This window comes from Cavia porcellus, unplaced genomic scaffold (genome assembly GCF_034190915.1).
Source record: "Cavia porcellus strain 051 isolate PalLab524CR breed Dunkin Hartley unplaced genomic scaffold, mCavPor4.1 scaffold_5, whole genome shotgun sequence".
NCBI classification, from domain to species: Eukaryota; Metazoa; Chordata; class Mammalia; order Rodentia; family Caviidae; genus Cavia; species Cavia porcellus.
The window spans coordinates 906,143-925,052 of record NW_026947488.1 but is presented as its reverse complement, the minus strand read 5'-3'; the positions used below and the strand labels follow the sequence as shown (position 1 = coordinate 925,052).

General features: G+C 54.2%; 1 protein-coding gene across 2 annotated transcripts in view; it reads right to left on the bottom strand.

Moving 5' to 3' along the window:
• Zbtb46 (zinc finger and BTB domain containing 46) overlaps nucleotides 1-11,384 on the bottom strand; it is a 55,716-nt gene extending 44,332 nt beyond the window's left edge. The window contains exon 1 of one of the 2 annotated variants that reach the window (XM_003462790.5): nucleotides 11,036-11,384. The gene's annotated coding sequence lies outside the window, so the exon portion shown is untranslated. Of the gene's footprint in view, nucleotides 1-10,127; nucleotides 10,268-11,035 lie in introns of those variants that run through there. The other variant, XM_063247997.1, reaches the window with a different exon arrangement.
• Nucleotides 11,385-18,910: the final 7,526 nt, after the last annotated feature.

Below are 18,910 nucleotides of genomic sequence, written 5' to 3'. Positions count from 1 at the left end.
CTGAGCAGCGCTTCGATACTGACCAAAGCCCGAGAGTCCCCACACACCAGGAGAATGAAGCAGAAGCAACTCCCTACCATGCCAGGCTGAGTCCCTACTGGCCGGGGTCTTCAAGGAAGGGACAGAAAGACCGCTGTCCCAGCATGGTGCCAGCACAGCTGGTACCAGTGTAGCTCCACCCACAGCCTGAAAAGAAGACTCCCAGACACAGAGTCCAGGCCATCCAAACCAAAGGGGCTGCTCCAGGACCCTGAGTCCTGTGCTGCATTGGAAACAGGCAGCAGCCAGGAGCATAGCTCCTCAAGGCATGGCAGGAGAGGTGGCAGGACACAGTGAGCACAGGGCTGGTAAAGACCCCAATGACTGGGGACTTCCAAGGAGGAGGAGCCACAAGACAAGGAGCAAATGCATGGCACAGGCTGACATCACAGACCCGGTGACAGCACTGTGCTACAGAAGGTGCCGCCGGACCTCAGAGAGGAGCTGGGGACCCAGAGGCAAACACCCCTCAAAGAGGAATTGTTGCATGGTGGCTATGAGGGGGTCTCGCCTGTCCTGCAGCAGGCTCTGCTCCTGCTGCACGGAAGAGGCCAGCACTCTGGGAGTGGACACAGGTGCAGGAGGCTGGGCCCAGAGATCTCCAGGGCATGGTCAGCGGGCTGGACAGCTGCAAGAACAGCACAGCCTCCACATGCTCCTTCACTCAGCAGACACACGTTTTTACACACTGCCACCTCGGTCAACTGTGTGCTGATGTCACTAACCCACCCTGGAAACTGAAACAAGAAGCCACCATGGGCTGAAACCACTCTGGTGCAGGAGTGGCAGTCCTGGGCCCTGCATAGGACAGGTTCTGCCCCAGGCTCCTGTGGCAACTGACGCCCCGTTCCCAAGAGTCCCCATGACTGCACAGGGTGCAGGCCTCATATCAAGACAGAGCAGGAGGAGGCACTGTGCGGACAAATGACAGCTGCCTGGGCAGGAGCCACACCGACAGCACAGGCGCATGTCGCGCAGCCTTGGCCTCCTCAGATCCGCAGGCCACACGGGCACCAAAGGACAAGACTGATGGGGACTTCAGAGGCCTTGGGCTGGCCCTGACTCCCACAGCAGCCAGCCCAGCCCCCTCTCCTTGGCCCAGCTCAAGGGGAAATGCAGGAAGGGTGCAGGAAGGGTGGGACAAGAGCTTCAGGGTGAGAGCGACGCCCAGGTGAGTCCCAGACCAAGTTAGCAACAGTCAGCCAGCGTGGCTTGCGGGACACCCAGGAGCGGGCTCCTCCCCTGTGCCAGCCTCCCAGGGCCTCCCCTGCCAAGTGCTAATGCTGGTGGAACAGGCTCCATAATCACATTGGGGTAAACTCCGGGATTCAGGGAGGAGGCGCAGGAAGTGGGGGAAGGTGCGGGACACTCCAGCAGTGCAGAGGTATAGACTGCCATCCAGGTGCAGAGGGCAATCCACTTGGGCACTGGAAGTGCAGTCCTGGGGAGACCCAGCAGCCTCGCTGTCCTCCCTCCAGGAACAAGATGACAAGGTTCAGTACACACACTCGCCCCTGTACCCGCTTAGGACAAGCAAAGGCACATCGAAGCCCTCAGGAGTCTGAGCCTCCCGGCATGCGCAGAGGTGGCCGGCCCCAGCTTCATCCCTGCCGCAGCAACTCCAAGCAACTGCCTGGCCAGGAAGGAGGACTGGTCACACCAGGGGGCACCTGCCAACACCCAGAAACACCTGTGGTTGGGGTGGTGACTGACAAGCCATATGGTCTCCACTGTCCTTTTAAGGTCAAAGTTCATTCTATGATGGACACCTTTGGTTAACTTCATGTCAAAACTTTAAAGATCTCTGAACAGGGCATGCAGAGAGCAAGGGTGATATACCAGATTCTGGGAAAAGATTTCTTAAAAAGTCTGAATACATGAAGCTGACAAAAATAACGCAAGCCAGGTGCAACTGGGCACACCTCTAATCCCAGCTACTCAGAAGGCTGAGGTGAGGCAGGAGGATCACAAATTCAAGGTCATCCTGGGCAACTTAGTGAGACCCTTCTCAAAATAAAAATTTGTTAAAGGGCGAGGGAATAGAGCTGAGTGGTAGAATGCTCACCTAGCATGCTCAAGGCCCAGCTATGAGCCTCAATCAACCTACCAATCAGAAAGCTGTAAATACTCAAAGCTTGTGGGGTAGCAAGGCCACAGCCCATCATTCTGTCCTGGAACAGAGCCTGTGGCAAGAGCAAGACTGAGACGTGTTCCCATCTCTGACCCCCGATGTTACGGTGGGACCCTACGCCTAAGGAAACAACCCTGAGCTAATTTGTTCCAGGCACTGCTTGGTATAACAGCAAAAAGTAAGAAAATCCTAAGTGTCCAGCAACAGAAAATGAAAAAAAAAAAAAATATATATATATATCAAAGGAGCATTGAAAATGTCATTTCCACATGACGTGGAGGTATATGCTTATAATCTAAGCACACTGGGTGGCTGAGGCAGGAGGACCGCCAAGTTTGAGCCCGTGCTGGGCAACTCAGAGAGATCTATTTCCAAATTTTAGAAAAAAATTTAAAAGAACTGGGTATATAGCTCAGTATGAAAAAAAATTTTTACATGGATGGATGTTCAGCAGTTTATAAGAAATAAAAAGAAAAGAAACAAGAAGGCAGCATGGGGGCTGGGGATTTAGCTCAGCAGCATAAGCGCCTGCCTTGCAAGCAGGCAGTCGTGAGTTCAATCCCCGGTACCAATAAAAAGGAAAAAGACAAAAAAAAAAAAAAAAAAGAAGGCAGCATGGCCTATCAAAATAGCCAGGACATTGTATCCTCGCTCAGGAGGCAGACAGCAGAAGGGATGCCACCCCCCACATCAGGAACAGGCATTGGCAGCGTCCACACTGCTCTTGGGTCTCTTCACAGACTTTCCACATGCGCAGGCCACAGCTGAGCCACCCGAAACTCTGTAGGCAAGGTGGGGGCTGTGGCAGCCTCCCAGATGGGGCTCTTGGTCCCTGGGAAGCACCCAGAAGATGAGGTCTCACCCTGCCCAGGGCTCAGTGATCACCATGTGTCCAGTATTTCCAGAGCCCCCTTGCCCAAAGCCACAGCAGACTCGGGAGCCAGGAGGCAGAGCTGTGCAGAAAGAGGCTCCTGCACAGCGGGACCTGCCTGACAGTCCTCATCAGCTGACCTGAGCCCACTGAACGTGGCAGGGCCAGGCTCCAGGCTGGACAATGGCTCTTACTGAACTGCGAGTTTGGCCTGTCTCAGAAGGTGGCCACAGCCTTCACCTTTCCACCACCCCTGAGGACCGGAGCAGCTTCTTCCCAGCTCTGCAACCCGGAGGCCACATGGCAGGAGGCCGGTGCGGTGGCCACATCCCCCACAAGTGAACCTCGCTCACTAGCTTGGCTTTTTCACAGGGACCAGCACACTCCTTCCAAAGTGTCTGATGTAGATGATGATGATTTATCTGGGGGGAAAAAGTAAAACTGGGTGTGGCAGAAAAGCGCCCATAATCCCAGCACTCTGGAAGGCTGAGGCAGAAAAAGCACAAATCTGGGGCTGGGGGTTTAGCTCAGCGGCGTAAGCGCCTGCCTTGCAAGCAGGCAGTCGTGAGTTTGATCCCCGGTACCAATAAAAAGGAAAAAAGACCAAAAAAAAAGAAAAGAAAAAGTACAAATCTGAGTGCAGGCTGGGCAGCTTAGTGAGACCCTGCCTCAAAATTTAAAAAAGTAACAGACTGAGATGTAGCTTAGTGCCACAGCCCTGGGTTTGATCCCCAGTACTGAAAAATACATTTACAAATAAAATGTTGAAAGGGCTGGGGATGCCGAGTGCTACACCCTGGGTCCAGTCTCCAGCACCAACAAGGACAGACATGGGGTTCTCCTAGTGCCCAGTACCGCACTGAGCAGCACTCGTGTGGGGGCAGTGGTAAGCGCATGGCTCCGTGTTACTGGATCCAGCTAAGTACTTAATGACAGAATTAAATGTCTGAAATTTGTTCTAAAAAATCAACAAAAAAATGAAGGTGATGAAGTGGAGTGTCTGGAGTGTCAGGAATTACTGCAGCTTGGGAAGGGGCCGTTCTCTCTGTGTGCATATTTCAAAACTTCCCAAATAACTGTTTAAAGAGAATGTTTTCACCAGCTACGGCAGTACAAACCAGGAATCTCAGCTACTTGGGAGGCTGAGGCAGGAGGATCACAGTTTTGTGCCCAGCCTGGGCATGAAAGACCTAGTCTTAGTAAGTCCCTGTCAGTAAGACCCTGACTGAAAAGAAGAAAAGGGCTGGGATGTGGCTCAGTGTTAAAGAACATGAACCGTAAGTCTCAGTACAAAAAAAAAAATTGCTATTCCAAAAGGCGCCCCAGGTCTCATGTACTGCCCAAGAAAGAGAAACAGCCAGCACCCCCAGTGTCACCCAAGGCACAGCCGTGAGCAGGAGGCCCGAGTCCCATGTGGGCACCTGGCAAGTCCCCTCCTCGCCCCTTGCCCAGGAGATAGCACTGCCCCGGCAGACTGCTTGGCCCACTGGGGCGAGGCTGTATCCCCCTGTGCAGTGCACCCACAGCCTCCTCTGTGAGGAGAGCGCCACATGGAACGCAGCAGCAGCAGGACAGTGAGGCAGAGGCATCACAAACGCTGGCCCTGGCGACCAGAGCACGGTGACTCACGCCCTGTCCAGGAGTGAGACCCACCCTGCCCAGCGAGCATCACATGCAGGAGAACTGACCAGATGCTGACCCTGCTGTGCTTCCCCAAGGACATGTCGTTTGCTAACCTCACAGAAAACGACACTGGCACCTGCCATGTGGAGCCAGCCATCCCCATCTGCGGCACAGGCACGCAGCAATGCTCCATCACAGGACCTCACCAGCGTCACTCTCGGCCACAGCTGGAGCCTCCTACGCTCCCTGACCCAGGCTCTCCAGCAATTTCTCCCTCCCTTCCTTCTTCCCTTCCTCATTAATGCAGAGTCTCATTAATGCAGTTCAGGCTCACCTTGAACTCATTATGTAGCCCAGGCGATCCTCCTGCCAATCTTATAATTCCAGATACTTGGAAGGTTAAGGCAGAAAAATTTGTCTCAAAGTAAAAAGCATAAAAATAAATAAAATCAAATATTAACAAAAGGGGGCTGGGATCCAGATCCATCCTGAGTTTGGAGCAGGGGAAGTAGGGAAAGAGAAGGCTACAGGTGAAACTCCCTTCTGCCACATCCCATGCTGAGCAGGCGACTGCCCGTGTCCCAGGGCCACACCACAAGGAGACGGTCGCCCTCATGGAAGCTGCCTTCCCAGGGACGCAGCTCCAGGCAGAGTACTGCTATGTGCAAGGCTCCAGGTTTGATCCCAGCACCACACACAGACTGGCCTTTCGAAAGCAGCACAAAACACAGAAGCGTCTTGCTCCAACCTTACAAAGAAGAGCCCTGCTGGACTTCCTGTGTGCTTGGGTGTGAGGAGAGAGGAGGCTTTCTATTAAACTCAAGAGGCCTCCTTTTCTTCAGAGTGCTCAGGAGGAGACAGATGAAGCAGTGCAGGAAACAAAAAAGTACACCATGCAAGTTGCAATTCTGTTCAACTTTTACATAAATTAAGAAATTCTTTAAAAGTCCATTATCAAAAAGTAAAAAATTAAAATAAAAGTCCACTATCCATGAACACTCATGGGTCCTTTTCATTCTGCGGGCAACTGGAATGACAGACACATTAGCAAACCAGAGAGCCAGTGACAGGAAGGAGAGTGGAGGCCTCGCAGCACACCTGGGGCACCACATCACGCAAGGACAGGTAGGAAAAGAGCCGCGCACCAACAGCGGTCCTAAAGGGAACAACGTCTGCCAGTGCGGCCTCACAGGCAGGGGCCGTGTGCAGAAGCAACAGCTTGGAAAGGTGCTGTGTGGACCACGCCGCCATTCCTCACACCCACCTCCTCAGCTGATCGCCCTGAACTGCTGTGCCCACAGGCAGAGCCTAGGTCAGGTCCTTCAGGTCCGCACACTGCCATCCACTGCTTGGTCTTTCCTCTTGCATCATCGCTAGAGACCCAGAAGACGCCTCCCTGCCAGCAGCCTACATAGTCCTTCAAGCTCTCCACAGCAGTCCTGACCTCTTCTATCATCTGCAGCCATGCCATGGTCCCTTGCATCACCTGCGCACCCCAACAACCACTAGCCTTGTCCCCAACCCATCCCAAAGGCTGATCCATAATAGGTCCCCAATAATACTAAAGAACTGCTGTGACAATTCAGGCATCCCTCCACTATGACTCAAAAAGCACCTGTATCAAAACCCAAAAAGAAGCTCTGGAAGTGCTGCTTCTCAACTTTCTACTTAGAAGCTGGGCATGGTGGCTCAAGTTTATAATCCTAGTACTCAAGGCTGAGCTCAGAGCGTCCATGCAAATCCGAGGCCAGCCAGGGTTACACTGAGTTCAAGGCCAACTGAACTACACAGCAAGACTCTGTCTCAAAAAAAAAAAAAAAATCAGGGGCTGAGGATGTAGCTCAGTGTCTGCCTTGCCAGCTCAGTCATGGGTTCGATCCCCAGTACCAAAAAAAAAAAAAAAAAATCAACTTTCTAATCAGAATCATGTAGGTTAGTAATTTCTTAATTTATTTTTTTCACTATGTAGTTCAGGCCTTGAGCTCACTATGTAGCACAGGCTAGCTTTAAACTCACTGAAGTCATCCTGCCTCAGCCTTTTGAATACTGGGATTATAGGCATTCCCCACCATGCCCAGCTAAATTAGTAATTCTCTCTCTTTCTTGGTACCTAGGTTCAAACTCATAACCTTGCCCAACAGGTGATGTATCAGTAAGCTGTATCTCCAGCCCAAGGTTAGTAATTTCTTAATGCAAAGAATGAGATTTAAAAATAATTCATAATTTTCAGGACTGAATGGCGCTCAATGGTAGAGCATTTTAACTACTAAACTTGAGGTCCTGGGCTTGATCCCCAAGCCACAAAACAAAATAAAGTAACAAGAAGTTCATTACTTTTTAATGTAAAGTAAGAGTTAAATGACACTTCTGCAACTTGACTATTTAACAGAACTTGCATAAGTCACATTTTGATCAGAGCTGAGTAATTTTGCTTGTCGTTAGCCTTTAGTAGAACAGTTGGTGAGTGTGCTAGAAAAGGTGTTTTCTCTTTTCCTTCTATGTACAGTAGGGCACATTCTGTCATCACTCACAAGCTAGAACACCATGCTGGAGCATGCAGAGACAAGGCACACAAGGTGTTCAAGCAGAAAGATGGAAAACTCTCACTGATTTCATGGGTTAGGGCACAGGGCTCTGCACAAGTTCACAGCCAGAGCGACAGACAATCAGAGACCAGGAGAGTGTGCCCCGGACAGACAGCAGGTTCCCACACCACAGTCTTGTGCTTCAGCAGACATCACCCATCTTCATCCGTTTACTTAGAGGTCAGGCCATGCAGCAAACTCTGGCAACATAAATCTTTTTTTTTTCCTCCCAGAGGAGGATACAGATTCACAAGACAATTCTTAACAATCTACTGTCATTCTGGAAAATATGTTAAGTAAAACGTGAAGAGCCAAGTGGTGGTCTGGGCTGCAATTCCAGCACTCGGGATTCTGAGGCAGGAGGATTACCACAAATTGGAGGACAGCCTGTGCTACATAGTGAGTTCAAGGCTACCCTGAATCGCACAGCAAGACCTTGTCTCAAAAAAATAAAAACAAAATAAACAAAAAAAAAAAAAGCTACAATTTTTATAACAAGAAGAGTTGGGTAAGAACTTGCAGCCCCCCAAAATGGAACTATCCTTTGTGAGTGCCAGGATCCTGATATAGGCAAGAGAAGAAGCAATAGTTCCCAGAACAGTCTTAGAGCAACTCCAAAGGCACCAGAGCACACACAAAAAAAGACAGTAATGTGAAGAATAAGCCCAAGTTCACAAGTTTCTAAACCTGTGCCCTAAGTGGGTCTCCTCCACTCCTGGAGGCTGATAGAGGACCTGTGATGGAGAACAGAGTACCATAGCTGAGCAGCGCCCCAGAAACACAGACCACAGGGACAGAGCGGCCCAATTTCCCTTAATTTGCAAAGTCCCACTTACGGACAATGTCAGAAAATTCACTGTCAAAACTTCTTTCAATTCAGTGTTTGTAAATAACACATCAGACAATAAAGGCGTGTCCACACCCCAAGGGCATTTCCTCTCCATCTCTGGATGGACCTCTGGACTCTGCACAGGCGGGACACTGGAAGCCACGGTGGCAGGGAGTCAGCCCGTCCCGGTGCATAGTGAATGTAAGAGCTGAGCGCCACAGTCCCACTTGTCCAAGGGATCTTGAGCCCAGTTCTGAGCACAAGGAAAGCTAAAGCAAACAGAAATTAAGCAAAGCAAAATTCTCGGATCCATACACAAAAAGGTAGATGACAGGCAGGCCTGAGGGAAAGATGAATTCTGGATTTCTAGATGACCCAAAGTGAGGGTCTCTCATCACACTAGTCAAGTCTCAGCAACACTCGCTCCCTCACTTTCAGAAAAGTATATGAAAAGAATTACAATTCTTTCAAGGGAGATAGCGCTGAAGTCTTTATTACACTTGTGATAACTGCTGCCTAAAGGCTTCCATCACTTGCTGTTTTCCTAAGACTGATGTGCCCCCAAAGTCTTCAAAACATCCAACATTACCACAAAGCAGACCTTGTGGAAGAACCCCACTACGATAAAGTACTACTGTTTGCTTCATTTTTGGTAAATTCTTCTATAAGCCCTTCCACAATTTTCCTCTTGAAGAACAAACTTATTTTCCACTCTCGCTGAGTGAAAATACTGCCTTGCACAGGCAGGGAGGGCAAGCATTAGAGCCATATCCAGTCTGTTACCAAACGGGAAGTTAGCGTCTGTGATAAATCCAGCATGAGAGATTCCAGAACTGACACAATGCAGACACACAGAAGTACTTCGCGCACAGCGCACAGGTGTCTGCCGGCCGTCTGCCGGCCGTTTGCTGCACACGTTTCCTAATTAGCATTTCTTTAAACAATGCAGATAACAATCTTGACACGTAACCCTCGCCAAAAGCTCCGCTGAGACTAGCGCTGAAAGCGGGAGGAAAATCGCTAAGAATCTCAAACTTTTGTTTATATCTCTTCAGTGTAAGAAATTTGCTGTTCTTCATCCCATTTAGCTTCCCCCCAGGCTCCTCAGTCCAGCCCTATTGTGTGCGGCTCTTTAATCCTACAAACAGTGAAATTGTTGGCGGGACCGGGGAACCTCAACTAGGCAGAACCCTCCCGCTGGAGCAAAAAATTCCCCACTTGCCCTCGGGATTGAGTTGTCAGACCCTGACCTGCGGTACCCTGTGAAACTGACATCTCTATTTACAGCGAAACAAAGACGCGGCTCCTAGCCGACCCTGCTCCCTCCGCGCAACCCGTGCGCTCCGCGCGCCGCATCCTCTCCGCGCCCCTCGCCACACGGCCCCGAGGGCCCTGCGCCTGGTTCCGCCGGTAATTAAAATGGAGATGGGGCCGGCGTCCAGCTGCTGAGAAGACAATGACCCCCGAGGCCGGCAGGGTGCGGTGACCCGCCCGCGCCCACCTCCCGCAGTTCTGACTCTTGGCAAACTCGGCGCGGGCGGGTCCGGGTGCGGCTCGGCTGCGCGGGTGGGGGACGCGCGGGGCGCGCGGGGTGCGCGGGCGGGGGGCGTGGGACGCCCCCGGGCTGCCTCTCGGGGCCGGGCGTTGACGCAGCAGAAATTACCAACTGGAAAATTCCCCTTTCGGAGGTGACGGGGGAGGAACAGTGGCGGCTGCCGCGGAGGGAGGTGCTGGGGGCTCAGGGGCCGAGCAACCCCGCCATCGCCGCCACAGTCAGCCCCGCGGGGACCTCACCGCCCACGCCGCCCCGCCCACGTCGCCCGGGCCCGGGACCTGTGGGCCGGGGTCTCTGCGCTGCACGCCCCCAGCCGTCGCCGGTGCCGATCGCCCCCGGGAGGGCGCCCCCGCGGGGCGGGGCGCGGCAGGCGGCGGGCGGGGCGCGCCCGGCTCGGAGCCGCTCCGCGGCATCTGTCCAGCCAGGTCGGCCCTGGTGCCTCCTGCTGCGGTGCGCCGCCCGGGCCGCGTGGACAATGAGCCGGCGCCGCTTACCTGTGACCCCATGGGGCGCGGGCACTGGCGGGCGCCACGGCCGCCGGACCGGCGCCGGTGATCGCCGCCGCGGCGGGCAAGTGCTGCGTCTAGGAGGGCCCGAGCTGCGCGCTCGCTGGGGCTGCTCCGTCCGCCCGCCAGTCAGTCCGTCCGTCCGTCAGGCCAGCGCGCGCCCCCGCGCCGCTCCAGCCCCGCGGCCCCCGCCGCCCGCGCGCGCCCCGCCCGCGGACCCTGACCCCGCCCCCGGCGCGCGCCCGGCCGCCGCTGATTGGCCCTCCCCGCGCCCCGGCCTCGGCCCCGCCCCCACCGCCGACCGCTGGCCCCGCCCCTCGCTCAGCCGGCTCGGCGCTGCGGGCTCCGGGGGCGCACGGCGGCCGGTGCTCCGTGGCCCCCCCGCGGTGGCTGGACAGCGGAAGTGCCGGCTGCGGCTCGCTGGGCATTGTGGGAAGCCCCCTCCCCTGGGCTGGCGCACGCGGGGGCGGCGCGGCGCGGTTCCGTCGCCGGGCGCCCTTCCCCAGGGGCGGCGGGCGGTCGGCGACCCCCGTATGGGAGCGGCGGTGAGGCGCGGCCCGGCCCTCAAGACGGCGCCCGGTGCCTGCCCCAGGGTGCGGGGTCTTCGTGCACCAGCGGCCCCAGTCCCGCCTAGTCGTCTTGGGGCGCGCGTCTTGCAAACTTCGCGACTCCCCGCGGCTTGGGCAGTCGGGCGCACGCGGCGGGGCGCGGGGACGTGGCGAGGCCCGCGGGGCCAGAGCCTGGGATGTGGGCGCACGCGGGCCATGTGGCGGCCGTTGCCATTGGGCTCGGGTGCCAACTAGGAGCGCGGCCTGGCGTGCGTCCTCAGGGTGCGTTTGGCCCTGGCGGAGTGCGGACTTTGGGGACAGGCGGGAGGCCAGCAGTCTGAGCCTCACCCTGAGCCCGCAGCTGGTGGTGGCAGTCGCGCTCCGTGCTGCCTGGGTCAGTTTTTCTCCCTCCGCCTACAGCGGCGCGGTGAGGCCCGCATATCTCCTCGCCCTCGGATGCTGTGCTTAGCCCTGGGGCGAGCAGCGTGGCGAGCGCGGCCCGCGTTCCGGGCCAGCTCGCGGCGAAAGGCCACGACGCTGCTGCTTCCCCGCCCCGGGCTCAGCGGCGGGAAGGGAGATGAGCCCGCGGCCGGCCGCCGCGCAGAGGAGTAGAGCACCCCGGGCCAGCCAATCGCGTGGCGCCCCGGCGTCCGCGCCCTGCCTCCCGACGGGCCAGCGCCGCGGAATTCCTCGGGAGGTGGGAGGTGGCAGGCCGCGGTGGAGCTTTCTCAGGATGTGTGAGGAAGCATTCATAGGGCGGCAGTGGGAGGACAGGCTGGGGGGAATTCTCCTTGAGTGAGCAAGGGCGAGCCGAGGTCTGGCAGGCAGCGATGAAAGCCTGCGACACTCCCTCTGCTCTCTGGCGCCTGGAAATGGTTGTGCAGACGCCCCTGCCCCACCCCCTTGCCAGCTGCCCACGCTGGCACTGCTGGCCTTTCCCCTGGAGGATCATCAGAGGCACATCCCTGGTCCGAAACACAGGGTTGGAGTTCTACCGCCCTAGTAAGACCTGGGCTATACACTGTCACACTGAAGTGGCTCGCCCTAACCTCTGGGATGATCCGGCTGGTTGCCTGCCCCCCTTCTAGGAGACAGAGTACCCTCTGTCTGTAGATGGCCACACATGCCCCCACCCCGCTCCCAGGTGTCTGGATTAGCCTGGTAGGAACTCTGGAGGAAGTGAGGCCTAGAGAGACCCAGTGTCTCCCAAGACTGCTGACACCCCCACAAGAGGACAGTGCGGGTGGTCAGAGCTCTGCCTGCTGCATGCAGTGGAGGCCGCCCCACCAGAGCACCAAAGCACTGCTCAGTTGTTGCTCAGCATGTTGCCTGTATGTAGAAGTTCACCATGCTTGCCAAGCTAGGGCTGCCTATCTTAGCAAAGGCTGAATTCTAGAATGATCAAGAGCAGAGGGATCCCCCCCTGCTCTCCACCCTCCAATAGCATTGCTGCCAATAAGGGACCAAGATTCCTATCTTTTCTGCTCTAAGAACCAAGAGCAGGTCAAGCAGCCAACACATTGAAAAAGTACAATGAAGAACAATCTCCAGAGAGAGCTCTAATTAAGCCATACCTAAAGCCACCTTACCTCCACATCAATGTACCACTAAAAAAATGAACCATTAAAAAAAGAAAGAGGAGCTGCCGCCTCTCAGCAGAACATGGAGGAAGGCTGTGGCTGCACTGACCCCAGGCCTTTGTGTCTGCCAGGATGCGTCATGTTTACTCAGGACCCAGCATCCATGAAGCTGTTCTGGGATCAGACCTGAGGTGAGCAGATGCCAAGCTAGGCAGTAATGTTCCTGTCTTGCTGGGACCCACTTGCTGGTCCAACTGTCAAAGCCTGCATCTCACTGCCTGAAAACCTGCCAGCTCCCCACAAACACAGCAGCTTTTCCTTGGAGACAGTGCCGGGACAGGTATGAGTGGGGTATGTGCATTTGGGCATGGTGGGGACTGAGGGCAGGTGCCCAAGGCGCCATGAGGGCTCAGACTTGGTCCTTGCTGTGCCCCAGTGATTGGACAAGACGGGCAAAGGATGGGTGCCCAGGGCCCTGGGCACACTTGTCCAGGCCGTGTGGTGAAGTCATTTGGGAGGGTCCCCCTGCCACCTGTGAGCATGCCTGGAGCCTGCCAAGAGACACCCTGAAGCCTGGGAGGGAATGAGCAGCACACTAGGCATTCTGGAGAAGCAGGACTGGAGACACAGGGCCACGTGTGGAAGCTGGACGAGTTTAGTGATGACAGTAGCTCAGAACATGCTTCCCTTCCCCGTTGGCTCCAGGGACCTAGAAGGACCATAAGAGCCACCAAGAAAGCTCCCACGTGGCTCACAGATGCTGCATATACAGCCTCTGCAAACCGGTGCTCACCAGTACTATTCCCACTTGCTCTGGCAGTTGGCCATCTGCCCTCAGCCCCCACTGTGTGGCTTCAAGGCAACAGAGGAGCAACGAAGGGTCCAACCGCATGCCATACTCTCAGAGAGCAGGGACCACCTTTCATTCTCAGTCTGCTTTTTAAAGGAACAGTCTGGGAGCAATTCTGGGACATAAAATTGTAGAGAAAGACCAAATTAGCCTCAATAGCTTTCTTTCTGTGTGGGAGGAGAGAGACCCTAGCCATCACCAGGGACTTTGACACCACCTCCTTCTTCCCCCAAAGCAGCATTTCCTTATCTACCCCCAGCTGGGTTTTCTGTGGCTGTCTTTGTCTCCATCACTGGTCAGGGAACCTGCCTGTTTATTCTCCAACCAGTGGTATTGCTCAGTCGTCCCCATGGCAACAGCCCCAGGAGTCCTGCCCCCTCTGGAACTGCCCAGAACCTGTCCCTGCCCTCTCTCAGCCCTCTGCTGAGAGACCAGACAGGAGCAGAGGGCAGGGTAAGAGGGAGACACCCTCTATAGGCCTGAGGATGCTAGGCTACCCAGGGAACCGCCCACTACACGTCATCCTGGGTCCTACAGTGGACCAGGCTGGCCTAGAGCTGCAGCAGAGCCCCGCCCATGGGCTGGAGGAGGTGCCAAGTCCAGGCTGAATCCAGGTGGGTCTCCTCTTAGGCAGAGTTTGGTCAGGTCCAGTGCGAGCTGGTCCTACCCTCCTGCCCAGGCTTCCCAAAGACCACCCTTCAGAGCTGCTCTGGGGCCAAGGCTACCTGCCAACTCCACAGTGGCACCACCCCTCTGTCCTCCAGGCCTGTGCCCCTGCCAAGCCCCAACTGCCACTCCAGCTGCCATGGCCAACTGTCACCCTGTCTCCATTCCAAGCACTCTCTTACTCCAGCCGTTCTTCCTGAGTGCCACTGCCAACTGTTGCCCCTTGCTCCCCAAGCCTTACTCCCACCTCCCTGGCCAAGCACCAGGGCTCTGCATTCCACAGTTTCCCACTCCTGCTAGGACAGAGCTGTGGGCTTGGTGGGGTAGGCTGAGCTATGGGAGGTCCCGAGGGCCCGTGACCAGGGAACAACAGTGTTGGAAGGCAGATGCAAAAAGCAGAAGGGACTAAAGGAAGGGGCAGGGAGAGAGTGGAGCAGGAGCAGAGGGCAGGGTAGCCTGACTTCAGTGCCAGCTTCCACAGCCAGGCCCAGCACAGGTGCAGGAAGTAGTCAGTGCCTTGCCCAGCAGGACTGAGTCAGTCCTCAACACACTATGGGTAGAGCCAGGGCCCACCCGAGGCCCCTTCCCCCTGAGGTTCTGCAAATACCTCCTCCTGACCATGGACCATAAGAGGGTCCTGGCAAAGGTCAGGAGCGTGCTTGATCCCCTCCCTACCCAGCCTCTTTATAGGGTATCCACCAACTTTCATAGCTGTGGGCCCAGTCCCTGGCTCTGAGCCATCCCTAGCCAGCCTGGGTTACCTATTCCGAATGGACTTACCACAGTCCTCTGGCCACCCCTCTGGATCCCAGCCCTAGTCTTGCTCCCCCGTTTCCTACTTACCTCCTCCTTTCCCCATTCATCCCAGTGTCACTGCCACAAATTGACACTTGCCTGTCCTCCCACCACAAGAGCCCATCTTTCCCCAGCCCACTAGGCTCTGATCTCTAGCTCAAGTGTGGCCCTGGGCATGCAGCAGGTGCCCTAGAGTGGGTCCTTGGCAGGCCCAGGGAGGCACTGTGCCCCCACAGATACAGGCCTGGGGCTGTAATTCCATCTTAGCACAGGGCAGGACTGTGGGGGCAGGGCTCAGCCTGGCTGGAGAGAGGCCACAGCTCCCTGGGGGCCACAATCTCCAGAGATCCTGTTGCACATTCAGAGAGTGCCACAGGCCAAGGGGACACCTGGCTCTCCCTGCTGTCACATTTGGGAGCTGCCAGACCAAAGAGCCAGCCCTCCAGGATAGGTCATGCTGGGAGGAGGAGGTATGGGAGATCTGTCGGGTATTGGGGTGGGCCTGGGAGGAAGGAGAGAAGCAGAACATGTTTGATAAGCACCTACTAGGTGTAAGGATCTCCCTATGTGGGGGCTGGAAAGGGGGTCAAAGGAAGAGCCTGTGCCTCATCCCAGCCTGTGGCACAGGGGCTCTGTCCTGTCCCATGGGATGCAGGCTTCCCCTCCTACAAGAAGAGATGTTCTTGGATCTCCTTTGTGGGTACAGAGACACCCAGCAAGGAACAGGGCCAGCTCGATGCCTCAGCCTTATCCATTCATCATTCAGCTGCTGTGAGGGCAAGAGGCAGAGCCCATCATGTGCCAGTGTGAGCTGAGGCTGGAAACCAGACAAAACTCTCATGCTCTAGCAGGAGACAGTTTAGCAGAGACATAAACAAGAGCGTTTCCAGTGATTAAAAGGAACTGGAAATGGGGCTCTGTGAGAAAGGCTGGTCCTGGGAGCGGGGTGGGAAAAGACTATGTGAGTCCTGTGGTCACAGGAAGGACAAAAGGCAGAAAGACCAAGGCTACCAGAAAGACCAAGTGCCTGTGGGACTGATGCCAGAGCTGCCCAGTGCTGGGTCATACTCAAGCCTGAGTGCATGTGGGCAGAGGCAGACGGTGAGGAACTGAGTTCATAGAAAGAGACAACTCTTCCTTGCAGGGCTCCAAATGGCAAGTGCAGACCCTGCCCCTCCTGAGATTAACTCCACACATTGCTTGAATGTGGGCTGGGCTTAGAGATCCCTTTGGAAAAACAGAATTGAAAAAAAAGGAAAGAAACAGCCTGGACAGTGGAGACACTGGCAGGTGCCACGCAACCTAGACAACCCAGATTAGCACCACCAGCTGATCATGTGACTGTTAGTTACCCCAAGAAAGGTGCCTCACCTCTGGGGAGTCTTCCCTAAAACTCAGACCTCAGGCTAATCCTGAGAAAGCATCTCCACCAGACAGGAATCCAGGGACCGTCTACACAGCACCAGACCCTGTGCACCTAGAAACCTCCAAAGGTCACGAAAAAAAGGGAAGTTTCCGAAAGTCTCATCCCAGAAGAACCTGTATGGAGTGGCGGAAATCACAAGTGTTATAGTGGCCTGGAGGGGACCGTGGGACAGAGGAGGACATTCCTTTTCCTCTGGAAAAGGAAGATCCAGAGATAGCCTGACTACAGGCAAAGGTACATCAAGGGAAGCTTTCCAGTGCTGATAAGCCGCACGGAGATGCAAGATAACAGAAACTGAAAGCCCGGGAGGGGTACACAAGAACTGTCTGTGCTTTGCCGACTTGCAACTTTTCTGAAATCCAAGTAAATTCTAAAATAAAAAGTGTGTTTTATTTTGATACTGGGATTGAACTCACAACCTCTTGCTTGTCAGGCAGGCACTTGTGCCACCAAGCTAAACCTCTGGATCCAAAAAAAGCATATTTTAAAAAAAGGAAAAACGCAAAACAAACCGTAAAAACCACTTCCGGTGGGCTCTGGTGGTAGGAGTTAAGCAGCCTCTCAAGGTCAGGGGCTCAGTTTCAGCTTTAGGAATAAGACCAAGTGCTGATTCCTAAAACGGAGTGCTGCCCAGCCCTGAAGCACTCAAAAGCTGTAGGAACCACAGAGCAAGTACAGCGAGGCAGAAGCAGCCTGGCTCAGTGTTAGTTAGCAAGTGCTGGTGTATAGCGGGCTGCAAACTCTCCTTCCTGTATGAACCCTGGGCAGGGAGAGCCAGCTGCCTTTCCTACTGACCACACCTGGCACAGGTACATCGTCTACAGTGGTCCCCCACGTCGGCAGTGTCTTTGCTCAAGAAAATCTAAATGCAAACTGAGCGAGGTGGTACACTCCTATAATTCCAGCATTTGGGAAGCAGAGGCAGGAGGATCACCACAAATTAGCTCCCAGCCTGGACTACTACATACACAGTGAATTCCAGGCCAGCCTGAACTATATACTAAGACCCTTTTTCAAAACAAAAACAGAAACAAAAAAATACACACACACACACACACACACCCACCCTCCTTGGTCACAAATATGTATGTGGTGGGCATGTTTTATATATTTACCTATTTGTTTATAGTGCTGGGATCAAACAGAGGGCCTCACATCTATAAAGCAAGAGCCTTACCATGGAGCTAAACCTGCAGCCCATCACACAGACAAAAAAATTTGTTTTAAATTTTAGCCTGGGGCCGGGTGTGGTGGCTCACACCTGTAATCTCAGCACTCGGGAGGCTGAGGCAGGAGGATCGTCGCGAGTTCAAGACCAGTCTGGGCTACAAAGTGAGCTCAAGGCTAGCCTGACCTGCACATCGAGACCCGGTCTCAAAAAGACAAAAAAAAAAAAAAAAAATTTAGCCTGGGTATTTTGTGGCATACACCTGTAATCCCAGCTACTTGGGAAGCTGAGGCAGGTGGATTAAAAGGTTAATGTCAAACTGGGCACAATTTAGTGACACTCTGTGTCAAAGTAATATTTAAAAGGTTGGGGATCTGTGACGTGCTTAGTATGTACCAGGTGGGTTTCATCCCCAGCACTTTAAAAATTTTAATTAAAAGTAAAACAAAACAAAACCCCACCACTTTGCCCACTGAGTTTGAGTGACATTGAATCTGTCCTGGTGTCTTCCTAATGAAATGGTCTGAGTGAATCTGGCTCACCCTAAATGTCAGGTGCTGTTTCTCTGACAGTTTCCATGAGCCTTTGCCTCTGACTTTGCACAGGTCTGTCTCCTACATGTTTGTTTATGTTTGCCGGTTTGCAGGTGACGCATTCATGTTCATTCAAGAATGTGTTGCCAAGCATGGTGGCACATGTCTGTAATCTAGCACTTGGGAGGACCACTATGAGTTCAAGGCCAGCCTGGGTCAAATAGTGGGACCTTGTCTCCAAAAAGAAAAAGGAAAGGAGAGAGGGGAGAGGAGAGGGGAGAGGAGGGAGGGGAAGGAGAGGAGGGAGAGGAGGGGAGGAAAGGATTAAAGGCAAGAAGCACCTCTGCATGGGAAGACAGGCTTCAGGCAGTTTCCTGGCACATGGCCACCCGGATGTACAAGGACTGGGAGCGTACAGATGGACTGGGACCTGAGCTTGCACTCAGCGGGTGGAGATGACGAAAGTCTTTCCTTACACCATGTGAGATGAGTTAGGTTCTAATGAAGGCCACGGTGGGTCTTCTGGGCTTTTCTATGAGCTGTAGGATGCCACTGAAGACTTTGAATGAGAGAGAGGTGTGATCTAAAATGAGAATTTTTAATATGTTGGCTGATGTGCCCTAGAGTAATAGAGACTTAGTAGCTGGGCCTGCAGATCCCAAATAAGTAACTGAAAGCAAGATGAAGCCTGCCATCTCTGCTTTTTTTTTTTTTTTTTTTTTTTTTGGCACGGGGGGGGGGGTGGGGAGTGGGGAGGGGTTGAACTCATACTTGCCAGGGAAGTACGTACACTGCTGTTAAATCCTGGCCCTCTACCTTCATTTTATATACCTCCCATCAGCTGCTCAGCTATGCACATGGGCATGTTACTCACTCAAAGAATGTCTGTGCCACGGACTTATTGGCCCTTATTTCCCAACCTATATCATTTCTTTCCAAGATTAAAGTCATGGCTTTCAGAATTTACAGGGATATTCATTTGCCAGTTTTTACAACATCAAGTTATAGACTCTATGGAGCCAGCCATTCTTCTGTACCTGCAGTTACCTGGATCCCAGAAAAGCAGAGCCTCCAAGAGCGTTCCATGAGTAGGTCACTCCCCAAGTGGGAGCAGTTACTGATGTTGCCCCCCACAGGCAGGAGCCGCCATCTCATGATGGGAAGCCAACTGTCCCTTGTGATACTGCTCTCCAGGATCTCACAGA